At 52.0% G+C, this 13,027-nt stretch overlaps 1 pseudogene across 1 annotated transcript in view; it reads right to left on the bottom strand.

Annotated features, from left to right (window-relative positions):
- The window catches only part of LOC144805939 (uncharacterized), a 372,336-nt pseudogene extending 359,800 nt beyond the window's left edge, over window positions 1–12,536 (bottom strand). The window contains exon 1 of the transcript XR_013605634.1: window positions 12,323–12,536. The product of XR_013605634.1 is annotated as an uncharacterized LOC144805939 (transcript). The remainder of the gene's footprint in view (window positions 1–12,322) is intronic.
- Between the last annotated feature and the right edge of the window lie 491 nt (window positions 12,537–13,027).

The raw sequence follows: 13,027 nt of genomic DNA, 5'->3' as shown, positions 1-13,027 counted from the left end.
GACCGCAACACCACCGCCCTGCTGGACAACCTCGCCAACCTCGGACTCAAGCAACTGGTCAACGCCCCCACCCACTACGCCGGCCACACGCTTGATCCCGTCTTCTCTTCCAGCAAGTACATCACCTTCAGCCACGCCGCCGGACTCCACTGGACCGACCACAGCCGCGTCCACTTCAGCTTCAAAAGATCCACGACCCACCACCACCCGCAACAGGTACATCACAGGAATTTGAGCAAGATCACCGCGGACCAGCTCACCGCCTCCCTCAGCCAGAGCCCACCCGCCAACACAACGGACCCCAACGAAGCAGCCCGCAACTTCACACAGTGGCTGACCGCCTGCGCCGACGACCTCGCGCCACTGAAGAACCCTCCCAGCAGACCCAGAAGCAAGAAGGCTTCCTGGTTCACCGACGAACTCAAGGACTCCAAGAAGACCTGCCGCACCCTCGAGAAAGCCTGGCTCCTCGACCGGACCACCGACAACATGACCGCCCTCAAACACTCTACCCGCAAGCACCACCAGCTCATCCGCACCACCAAGAAGAAATCACTGAAGGAACGACTGGACAACAACGCCCACGAGACAGCAAAGAGCTCTTCACCATCATCAAGGAGTTCTCCAACCCCAGCACCGGCACCAACGACATCACTCCGTCACAAGACCTCTGCAACTCCCTCGCCTCGTTCTTCCACCTCAAGATCGCCGACATCCACAACAGCTTTGGCGCACCACCCACGCACCCAACCGTCGAACCAACGCCCCCCACCGCCACCTCCCACACCTAGACCACGGTGACCACCGAAGACACAGCCCGCACGATGAACACCATCCACTCCAGATTACCGACCGACCCCTGCCCACACCACGTCTTCAACAAGGCCGACTCCACCATCGCACCCCAACTCCGGAACATCATCAACACCTCATTCAACACCGCCACCTTCCCGGAGAGCTGGAAGCATGCCAAGCTCAGCGCCCTCCTGAAGAAACCTACAGCGGACCCCACCGACCTCAAGAACTTCCGCCCCATCTCGCTCCTCCCTTTTCCTGCTAAAGTCATCGAGAAGATCGTCAACAGACAGATGACCTCCTTCCTCGAGACGAACGGATCTCTCGACCCCTCACAGTCCGGATTCAGAGCCAACCACAGCACCGAGACCGCCCTCATCGCAGCCACCGACGACATCCGGACCCTGCTCGACAAAGGGGAAACAGTGGCCCTCATCCTCCTGGACCTCTCCGCGGCGTTCGACACTGTCTGCCACCGCACCCTAGTCCAGCGCCTCAGCAGCATCGGTATCCAAGAGAAGGCACTGGAGTGGATCATCTCGTTCCTCGCCGGAAGAACACAAAGAGTCCGCCTCCCCCCGTTTTGCTCCGAGGCCACCGAAGTCATCTGCGGCGTCCCGCAAGAATCTTCACTCAGCCCCACTCTCTTCAACGTCTACATGAGACCGCTTGCAGCCATCGCACGCCAGCACAACCTCAACATCATCTCTTACGCCGACAACACTCAGCTGATCCTCTCCCTCACCAGAGACCCCGACACCGCCAGAACCTGCCTACACGAAGGGATGAAAGACGTCGCCGAGTGGATGAAGGACAGCCGCCTGAAACTGAACTCGGACAAGACGGAAGTCCTCATCCTGGGATCTTCGCCCTCCGCCTGGGACGACTCCTGGTGGCCCCCAGCCCTGGGCACCGCACCCAAGCCAACCGGCCTTGCACCCAACCTGGGCTTCATCCTGGACTCCTCCCTCTCGATGACCAGACAAGTCAACGCCGTCTCCTCATCGTGTTTCAACACCCTGCGTATGCTTCGCAAAATCTTCCGCTGGATCCCGACCGAGACCAGGAAGACTGTCACCCATGCACTCGTCACCAGCAGACTGGACTACGGAAACGCCCTCTACGCCGGAACCACAGCCAAGCTACAGAAAAGACTCCAGCGCATCCAGAACGCCTCCGCCCGACTCATCCTGGATGTCCCCCGACGCAGCCACATCTCCAGCCACCTGAGGAACCTGCACTGGCTCCCCGTCGACAAGAGGATCACGTTCCAGCTCCTCACCCACGCACACAAGTCTCTCCTCGACCTGGGCCCCAAGTACCTCAACGACCGCCTGACCTTCTACACGCCCACCCGCCAGCTACGGTCCACCAGCCTCGCCCTCGCAGCCGTACCACGCATCCGAAGAGCAAGCGCCGGAGGAAGATCCTTCTCTTACCTGGCTGCCAAGACGTGGAACTCCCTCCCCATCCACCTTCGGCTGACCCAGGACCATCTCGCCTTCAGGAAACAACTCAAGACCTGGCTATTCGAGCAGTAGCATACCCCCTCCCCCAAGCCCCTTGAGACCCTCCCGGGTGAGTAGTGCGCTATACAAATGGTTTGATTGATTGATTGATTGATCTAAAGTATTTACAGCCGCCAATGGTAATGTAATTCCTATTTCCTGGGCCACCTCAGTTATAGTACCAATTTTTTAAAAAGGCCAGAGGGAGGACCCAGGGTGTTATAGACCCATATCCCTTTTAGATTCTGCCATTAAAATATTGGGAAGAGTCCTTCTGACGAAATTAAGGGATAGTGTGGAAAGTTGTGGGGGCATAGTTAATGCCCAGTATGGGTTTAGGGAGAAGAGAGGTACGGTCGAGCAGTGTTCAAACTTACATCTTTTGCTTGCAAAATACACTGTAGCCAAGGAGGGGTCGTTATTTCTGGCCTTTATGGACCTCTCCTCGGCCTTCGACCTGGTAAATAGAACTAAATTGTGGGACATCCTCCTGAAGATGGGTATAGATGGGGCCTTGGTAAACTTTATGGCATCACTACATCAGGAATTGTTTGCCAAGGTCAGAGTCACCAAGGAGGGTAGATGCACGACCTCCTTCAGGTCCATGCGAGGGGTGCGCCAGGGTTGTATCCTGGCCCCCCTCCTCTTCACAATGTACATTAACGGCCTAAGTAGTCATCTTGAGGCAGTACAGGGCGATTTTCCGCGTATTGGAGAGGCTAAAATACCTGCCCTCCTTTACGCAAACGACGCAGTACTCATAGCCCGTACAGGTGTCGGACTGCAACGGTTGTTGGATGCTTTCGGGGTTTTCATGGACCAACTCGATCTAAAAGTAAATGCCAACAAATCCCATACTATGGTAGTAGGCCTCCATTGCAGAAAGGTAAAAAAGATGATTTTTAAATGCAAGGAGGAGGTGGTCTCAAGAGTGGCTGTTTTTCCCTACCTAGGAGTACTCTTTGACGAGAGAGGCTCATGGAGGCCACAGGTCAGAGCCAGAGGACTACCCGTGGCAAGGTCAACTGCCTCACTCATGGGGTTTTCTAAAAGGTTGGGGGCTAGGCCGATGCAGGCAATGTTAAAGATCTATAACTCCAAATGTGTAGCAATCGCAGCATATGGCTCACCATTATGGGGTTACATAAAAGACGACACCATTCAGAAGGTGGAAAATAGGTTATTACGATCACTGCTGTCGGTTCCTCAGTCCACCCCAACCTTCTCGACACACGTGGAGGTGGGTTTGGACTTTGTTACCGATAGGTTGAGGCTGGCCCCAATAATTTTTTGGCTTAGGACTTGGCTGAACAGCGAACTATCTTTGAACCACTCTATCATGGCTGATGTCATGTCCTTAGATCATTCCACTAGGGTGCCCTGGCTGGAATATATAAAAAGATCCTTAGCAGAGCTGGGTCGCTCGGAACTTTTTTACTCACCTTCCTGCATTAGGAGCGAGGATATTGGTATGATCAAAAAGCAATACATGGAGCAGGCCAGACTGGCACGGAGGAAAGGGAATTGAATAAGCCAACTGTCAGATCGCATTACTTGCTTCTGCATTCTCCCTCAATGGAACCATATCTTGCCATTGTCACCAAACCGTTCCATAGGTTCCTGTTGACCAAGTTCCGTTTTAACCTAATCCACTACCAGCTGGGCAGCTATCCTAAATGGGCAAAACCTGAGGCAGACCCATTTTGTAAATGTGATGATAGATCCGTACAAAACACAATGCACTTTATTATGTTTTGCAGGTTTTTCACTGTGGAAAGGGCTACATTTTTGTTACCTATTTTAAGAAAGGAAGGCTTTACCCAGGTAAGGCCTGCTGTAATTTATCTCCAGCTTCTAGGTAGCACTTACGTTATATTTAGCGTTGCTAACTTTTTGGTAGCCGCAACTAGATCGAAATCTTGCATAACACGAACATGATTATTTTTAACATTGAGCTGGTCTGTTTTTACTCTTTGAAATGAAATCTTTACAATCAAATGTATCTAGCAATTTTTGTAATCTTTGCTGCTAAACCTATTTTATTATGTGTTATCCTGTATTTTAAATGTATGTATATAAAATTCTTATACCTTTTATGATTCTAACTATCGAATAAAGTGTATTTGACTGACTGGAAGTCGCTGGACACCTCCTGAATCCTATTTTCACCACCTTTAACAACATCAGATTCGAGGAGCCCTCACTAGTCTCCTGGACAGACCAATCCCTCATCAAGTTCAGTATCCTGGTCCAACACACACACCCCCACCAGACCAGCCCGCAAAACCAAGAACAGCCTCACTGACAAGGACTGGAACAGTGGTCTCACTTACAATTACTACTCCAGGAAATGATCGGAGTAATCCCTTCTTTCCTGAGCTCCCGCAATAAACTGGATTACTTAGTTTTGTTGACGGAGTTTGTTGGCCAACGTTTCTTCAGCTGAGCTCTTTGGTGGTGAGTACGCTCACGCTGTGAGTGATCCAGCCTTCACTTGGGACAGAGTGGATGCCCCCCTAGTGAGGGCTGAGAGAGGCAGAGAGAGCTGATTCCTTGGCGTTTCAAGCCTCGTCATAGTTTTGGTCCTAACTCGAAGTAAGAGACTAAATGTAACCTTATTTCTTGTGCTACCACTAAAGACCATTATTAGTCGAAACAATTCCAGGGAAGGCAGCTCCATAGAGATAAACCCGTTAGTCAAGAACATGATTCATGAATATTATTGTTCAGTTCATATAACTTTCTTTCGCAGCCAAATGACTTAACCTGGGGCATTGAACTATTGAAGAGAGGGAGAGAAATGTTTAATGAAACTCTTTACGGAATTATCCTTGTAGTAGTGTCTAGAATCTGGTGTAGCTAAGGTGTTAAAAGGTTAGCGTTGAACAATTGACTTCACCTGATCACCTTTATCTTACAGCCTAATTTTAAGAGAGCCAGTATAGAAGCAGAAACCCTCAAAAAAGCAGAATAGAGAGAGAGAGAGTTCTTCTAAGTTCACCAAACAGGGTAAAAAACCTAATCCTTCAAAAGCGGGGAAAGTTTTATGGGGAACTCAAAACTCAAGTTCCATCTGAATATTATGTGTGTTCTCTTTTTGAAATCTCGCTCCTCGCAGTTCCTATCCCCTAAGCCCCTTTCCCTTGCCTGGCCACTCCAATACTCTGCGCTAATACAGCATTCAGAGTTGGTGGTGCCTAGGGGTGGATCTCTCGATCTTACTACAGACCCCGAGGAAGAACTGATTGAAAGACACCACTGTCCTCCCACTGCTGAAGAACCCCCCTCAAACCCTTAAACGCTCACCAAGCACAGGCCGATCTCCTTGCTACCATTCTCGGTTTACGTCCTGGAGAAAATGGTCAACAGACACTTTGTTGAATACCTCAAGGACCACTCAAAACTCCTCCCTCAAAACCACTCAGTCTGCTTTGAGCCCCAACCATAGCTTGGAAACTGTCCACATCCCAGCCATGGACGACATCCGCATGACTCTGGACAGAAGAGACATGGTAATCTCATTCTCCTGGTCCTCTCTGTAGAGTTTGAGACAGTCTCCCACCCCATCCTTATCCAACGCCTCCAGGAGATCAGAATCCAACGAGACGCACTCCAATGGATCTGCTTCTTCCTGACTGGAAGAACCAAGTCAGTAATCCTGTCACCGTACACGTTGCATGCCGGTGACCTTGTCTGCTGAGTTCCACGCAGATCTTCCTGGAGCCCGACCCTCTTCAATGCATACATGATCCCTTTAGCTAGAATCATCCACTCTCATAACATTAACGTCCTCTCGTACACTGACACACAACTGTCTCTCATGACCAAGACGCCCACTACCCGGATGAAGTTTTATTCCTGTGTGACTGGAATTGCCCACTGGATGAAGATCAACTGTCTAAAACACTGACGGACTTAAACCGTGATCTTCAGGAAAAGCACGTCAGCGTGGGACTCCATCTGGTGGCTACTAAAGATAGGACGAACATCTACCCTCATCACCCATGCCAAGAATCTCAGGATCGTCATAGACAGCATACCTTGACCCGCCAGATCAACGCTGTCGCCTCCACCTGCTTCAACTCCCTCCACATCCTCTGCAAGACCTTAAAGTGGATCCTCACAGAATGCAGAAAGACCGTCACCCATGCACTCATAATGAGCAGACCGGACTACGGCAACGCCCTCTACGCCGGAATCAACAAAACCCTGCTACACAAACTCCAGACCAACCAGAACACCCCAGCCAGACTCGTCCTCTGAATCATATTCTCGTATGGGCATCCTTAAATTTAGAAATGTACAAATAACAGTTTTGTAAATTGGCCAGTGTGACAGAAATTCACAGATGAAAATGTTGTCACAAACGGCATTTTTGTCCTACTCATTTTCAATATTTCGTTATTTCAACAGTCAGCATCTTTGGGAAAATCTTGAGGGATGTACACATATGACCCCTTTGTGAATTCTGAGTTCTGTCTACTTTCATAAATCTGCAGCTTTCCTGGATTCCCCCTGGGTTTCAAAGTGGATTCCACCAAAAACTGGAAGAAAGTTGCGAGCACAAAAAATAGGCAAAATGGGCTACAACTGTTGTAAAAAAACTGTTTTTGTCCCTACAAGCTGGGAAGATGGTGACCTTAGCACAGCAAATGTACAACAATGTCATTTATAGGAACAAAACAGTTTTCTCTGGAGCACTTTTTCCCTATTTATTTCAAAAAATGTAAACATTTTGCTATATTTTGCCTATTTTCTGGGTCCCCTCCAGGGGAATCAAAAACCCCTGGGTACTTTTAAAATCCCCTGGATGTTAGACATAAGAGGGTGCCAAATTTGCCATGGGTACCTTTTGTGAAAAAAAGTTAAGTACCCTAAGCACAAACTACCCAAAATACGTTAGAAGAAAGTGCTCAGCACGTGGGGGAGGGGAGAGAGAAGGGCCAGCATTTAAGGGGTCAATGTGAGCAGTTAACAAACATTTCAGGTAGATTTTTTTTCCAGAGCGAAAAATTAGGGGAATTGTTCAGCACAAAACTACTAATCCAAACAAATCTGTGGTATTTGCACATTGGATCTTTCGTTAGTTGAAAGGGTTCTTTAAACATGAAGCTCCTGGTTTGATCGGAGTCAGTTACAGGGCAGAAGTTACACAACATTGTGAAGACAGAGGCAACATTGAGCACAGGGGGGCACTAACATTTGTTGTACATGCACATGCAGTGTATGCCTTTGAAATGTTTTATTCATGGGTGAACTTTGGTCCTATAGATGCCGGTACTACGCTTTCCACTCCTACAAAGATGCAGCCGTTGCTACTCAGCCCCAAGCATTTCACGACCCGGTGGACCCTTTCACCCGTCCAGTTCACAAGATTGGTTTGTTGGTTACTTAGCCCCCACATACCTCAGAATGTCAGACAGGGTTCCCTAAAGTGGAGTCACCTGATACCGTACTGGCTCGGTACAAACAGTGTCCTGTATAGGTGGCTCAGACAGTATGTATTGCAGAACAAAGCAGGCAGAGCGGGTCGAGTGGGACCTGTACCACAGACACAGGGTTCCATACAAGCAATCTGTCCACGGACTATAAGCGCCACTACGGGCAAAGTGCCCGTAAAAAGCAACAAAACTGCCTTCTGGATCGCTTGCAACACCAACCAGAGGAGCAGCATTGTGGCGATGAGACGTCCCCTGGGAATGGTTCCATCTTCAGAGGCATACAACACCTGGGAAAGTATCTACACTGCTACGCAAGGCACACCCTCATTGGTGGTACTACCTGATGTACTGAGGCAAGAACAAATGAATACAAGGCTGCACCCTCCGTAGATCTAGGAATGAGATGAGGTATCAATCGTACTACCCATGGCACGCCGTCATTGGTGGTACTACCTGATGTACTAAGGAAAGTACAAATGAGTATAAGGCTGCACCCTCCCTAGATCTAGGAATGAGATGAGGTATCAACCGTACTACCCATGGCACGCCGTCATTGGTGGCACACCCGATGTACTAAGGAAAGTGCAAATGAGTACAAGGCTGCACCCTCCCTAGATCTAGGAATGAGATGAATTATCAACCGTACTACCCATGGCACGTCGTCATGGGCGGTACTACCCGATCTACTAAGGAAAGTACAAATGAGTATAAGGCTGCACCCTCCCTAGATCTAGGAATGAGATGAGGTATCAACCGTATTACCCATGGCACGCCGTCATGGGCGGTACTACCCGATGTACTAAGGCAAGAACAAATGAGTACAAGGCTGTACCCTCCTTAGATCTAGGAATGAGATGAGGTATCAATCGTACTACCCATGGCACGCCTTCATTGGTGGTACACCCGATTTACTAAGGCAAGAACAAATGAGTACAAGGCTGCACCCTCCTGAGATCTAGGAATGAGATGAAGTATCAACCGTACTACCCATGGCACGCCGTCATGGGCGGTACTACCCGATGTAGTAAGGCAAGAACAAATGAGTACAAGGCTGCACCAGCCCTAGATCTACGAATGAGATGAAGTATCAACCGTACTACCCATGGCACGTCGTCATGGCTGATTTCAGTTCACTTCCTCTATTCCAACAGGTAGCTAGGAGGCTCCTACAAAAATCTCCAGATTAATTACAATAGGGGTAAGTTCCTTTGGCCACACATTTGAATGTTTTGTGTCTGAGCATTACTAATTGGTGTTTAAGTGTTATCATTTGTCTATCAGCCAGAGTATAGAAGGTTTGAACTTGGGTCTATGTAAATTTTAGATTCAAAGACAACTTCATCACATACGAAAAGGGCGTGCTGAGAAGACTTAAGGTAGGGGAGCCGGCAATTGGTCAGGCACCAACGATGAAGTTTTTGTAGCAGCTATCCACAAATTGGTTTTTGGTTTTGTCTTTTAGAGTCTTTTTGGTCCTGATGAGAACCCCACCAGTTTGAGGGTTTGAAACGCGTCGATCTTGTCCCAGGTCACACGAACTGAGGAGTCATCACTGTTTCTTTAGTTTAATTCACAGTCACAAATCCAAAAATTACTTGAAATGTTTTATTACAATCGGTTTCATTCCTGAAGTGTAATTTTTGATTTCATTATAGTGTACCTAGGGACCATTGTATAGTGTGTATGTCAAGTTTGAAAGAGGTATGTATGTGGTGTAAGTGCAGTTTGTTCAATTGTAAATGTATTGTATATTGTGTACATATTTGTATATATAATTAGTAATTTGCCATATAAGGTTGTTTGCACAAAGAATATTTCTTTCAAAAAATTTACAAAAAAGAAAAAATTTAAGCTACATCATTAACCCCTTCCCTGCTCATGACGAGCTCAGCTCGTCATGAGTTGTGCCGCTCGCACGCTGATGACGAGCTGAGCTCGTCATGTAACGCGCGGTTTAAAAAAACGCCGCACACAGCAAAAAAAGCCGCCGCAAGCATGCGGTTAAATTATGCAAATGATTAAGCAGACGTTTATGTTTCATTCATAAGGGTCACTAGAAAGTATCTGTTTCAAATAACTATCAGTCCTGGCACACATATTGTTCTTTAGACCGGATAGAAGAGCCCAGCTCATCCACAGGGCCCCCAGATAGAAGAGCCCTGCTCAGCCCCAGGGGCCCCGGATAGAAGAGCCCAGCTCAGCCCCAGGACCCCCGGATAGAAGAGCCCAGCTCAGCCCCAGGGGCCCCCGGATAGAAAAGCCCAGCTCAGCCCCAGGGGCCCCCGGATAGAAGAGTCCAGCTCAGCCCCAGGGTCCTCCGAATAGAAGGGCCCAGATCAGCCCCAGGGACCCCTGGTTAGAAAAGCCCAGCTCAGCTCAGCGCCAGGGCCCCCAGAGAGAAGAGTCCAGCTCAGCCCCAGGGGCCTCCGGCTAGGAGGGCACAGATCAGCCCCAGGGGCCCCCGGATAGAAGAGCCCAGCTCAGCTCAGCCCCAGGGCCCCCCCCCGGATAGAAGAGCCCAGCTCAGCCCTAGGGTCCCCAGATAAAAGAGCCCAGCTCAGCCCCATGGGCCCCCGGATAGAAGAGCCAGCTCAGCCCCAAGTCCCCCCAGATAGAAGAGCCCAGCTCAGCCCCAGGGGCCCCGGATAGAAGAGTCCAGCTCAGCCCCAGGGGCCCCCCAGATAGAAGAGCCAAGCTCAGCCCCAGGGCCCCCAGATAGAAGAGCCAAGCTCAGCCCCAGGGGCCCCCGGATAGAAGAGTCCAGCTCAGCCCCAGGGGCCCCGGGATAGAAGAGCCCACCTCAGCCCCAGGGGCCCTGGATAAAAGAGCCCAGCTCAGCCCCAGGGAGCCCCAGATAGAAGAGCCCAGCTCAGCCCCTGGGGCCCCTGGATAGAAGAGCCCAGCTCAACCCCAGGGGCCCCGGATAGAAGAGCCCAGCTCAACCTCAGGGACCTGGATAGTGGAGCCCAGCTCAGCCCCAGGGGCTCCGGATAGAAGAGCCCATCTAAGCCCCAGGGGCCCCGGATAGAAGAGCCCAGCTCAGCCCCACAGGCCTCCGGATAGACGAGCCCAGCTCATCCCCAGGGGCCCCCAGATAGAAGAGCCCAGCTCAGCCCCAGGGGCCCCAGTTAGAAGAGCCCTGCTCAGCCCCAGGGGCCCCGGATAGAAGAGCCCAGCTCAGCCCTCCGGGGCCCCCGGATAGAGGAGCCCAGCACAGCCCCAGACGCCCCCAGTTAGATAAGCCCAGTTCAACCCCCGGGGCTCCGGATAGAAGAGCCCAGCTCAACCCCGGGGTCCCCAGATATAAGAGCAGAGCTCAGCCCCAGGGCCCCCAGATAGAAGAGCCGAGCTCAGCCCCATGGCCCCGGATAGAAGAGCCCAGCTCAGCCCCAGGGGCCCCCGGATAGAAGAGCCCAGCTCAGACCTCCAGGGCCCCCGGATAGAGGAGCCCAGCACAGCCCCAGAGGCCCCAGTTAGATAAGCCCAGCTCAACCCCCGGGGCTCCGGATAGAAGAGCACAGCTCAGCCCCAGGGCCCCCAGATAGAAGAGCCCAGCTCAGCCCCAGGGCCCCCAGATAGAAGAGCCCAGCTCAGCCCCAGGGGCTCCGGATTGAAGAGCCCAGCTCAGCCCCAGGTGCCCCCGGATAAAAGAGTCCAGCTCAGCCCCAGTACCCCCGGATAGAAGAGTCGAGCTCAGCCCCAGGGCCCCGGATACAAGAGCCCAGCTCAGCCCCAGGGGCCCCCGGATAGAAAGGCCCAGCTCAGCCCCAGGGGCCCCCCGTGTAGAAGAGCCCAGCTCATCCCCAGAGGCCCCAGATAGAAGAGTCCAGCTCAGCCCCAGGGACCCCGGATAGAAGAGCATAGCTCAGCCCCAAGGCTCCCGGATAGAAGAGCCCAGCTCAGCCCCAGGGGCCCCCAGATAGCAGAGCCCAGCTCAGCCCTCCAGGGCCCCCGGATAGAAGAGCCCAGCTCAGCCCCAGGGGCCCTGGATAGAAGAGCCCAGCTCAGCCCCAGGGCCCCCTGGATAGAAGAGCCCAGCTCAGCCCCAGGGCTACGGATAGAAGAGGTCAGCTCAGCCCCAGGATCCCCGGATAGAAGAGCCCAGCTCAGCCCCAGAGGCACCAGATAGAAGAGCCCAGCTCAGCCCCAGGGGCCCCGGATAGAAGAGCCCAGCTTAACCCCAAGGCCCCCGGATAGAAGAGCCCAGCTCAGCCCCAGGGGCCCCCAGATAGCAGAGCCCATCTCAGCCCCAGGGGCCCTGGGATAGAAGAGCCCGGCTCAGCCCCAGGGGCCCCTGGATCGAAGAGCCCAGCTCACCCCCAGGGGCCCTGGATAGAAGAGCCCAGCTCAGCCCCAGGGGCCCATGGATAGAAGAGCCCAGCTCAGCCCCAGGGGCTCCGGATAGAAGAGCCCATCTCAGCCCAGGGGCCCCTGAATAGAAGAGCCCAACCCTCCCCAGGGGCCCAGATAGTAGGGCCCAGCTCAGCCCGGCTCCTGCAGAGATTCCCTCCAGGTTTATTCAGTCTATTTCTACAAACACAGCAGAGGGTGCTGACAATCTCCTACCTGAGCATAGACCTGTACAGACGTGTCCAGGCTCTCTACCCCTCCTGGGGGTTTTGGGGGGGCAGATCTGGGTCCGAGGGAGGCAAATCTGGGGTCTGAGGGGGGGGGCAGGGACAGATCTGGGGTCTGAGGGGGGCAGATCTGGGGTCTGAGGGGGGCGGCAGGGGCAGATCTGGAGTCTCAGGGGGGTCTGTAGATGAAAGTCTCTGCACAGACAAACAGGGCTCCTTCCTCCTCTGCAGCAGGCTGAACACACAAAGAGAGGCAGGAAGTGATGTCAGCATTTGCTGCTGATGCTGTCTCTGCTGCCGCTGACCCGGAAGAGGAAACCCTTCTCCCTTTCATCCCACGGGCAGCTCAGTGGATTCATCAGCAGGCGAGGAGCGCCCTCTGGTGGCCGCTGACGGAACCGCCGCCTCCAGGCTTCAGCAGGGAAACAAGCATTGGCTCCTGTAAAGACACAGACATGGGTGTTATGGGAAACAAGCATTGGCTCCTGCAAAGACACAGACGTGGGTGTTATGGGAAACAAGCATTGGCTCCTGCAAAGACATAGACGTGGGTGTTATGGGAAACAAGCATTGGCTCCTGTAAAGACACAGACGTGGGTGTTATGGGAAACAGCATTGGCTCCTGTAAAGACACAGACATGAGGTTATGGGAAACAAGCATTGGCTCCTGTAAAGACACAGACATGGGTGTTATGGGAAACAAGCA

The sequence above is a fragment of the Lissotriton helveticus genome (assembly GCF_964261635.1).
Source record: "Lissotriton helveticus chromosome 1_1 unlocalized genomic scaffold, aLisHel1.1 SUPER_1_unloc_34, whole genome shotgun sequence".
Lineage (NCBI taxonomy): Eukaryota > Metazoa > Chordata > Amphibia > Caudata > Salamandridae > Lissotriton > Lissotriton helveticus.
The sequence above is the reverse complement of the archived record's forward strand: the minus strand, read 5'-3'. Positions and strand labels throughout refer to the sequence as shown.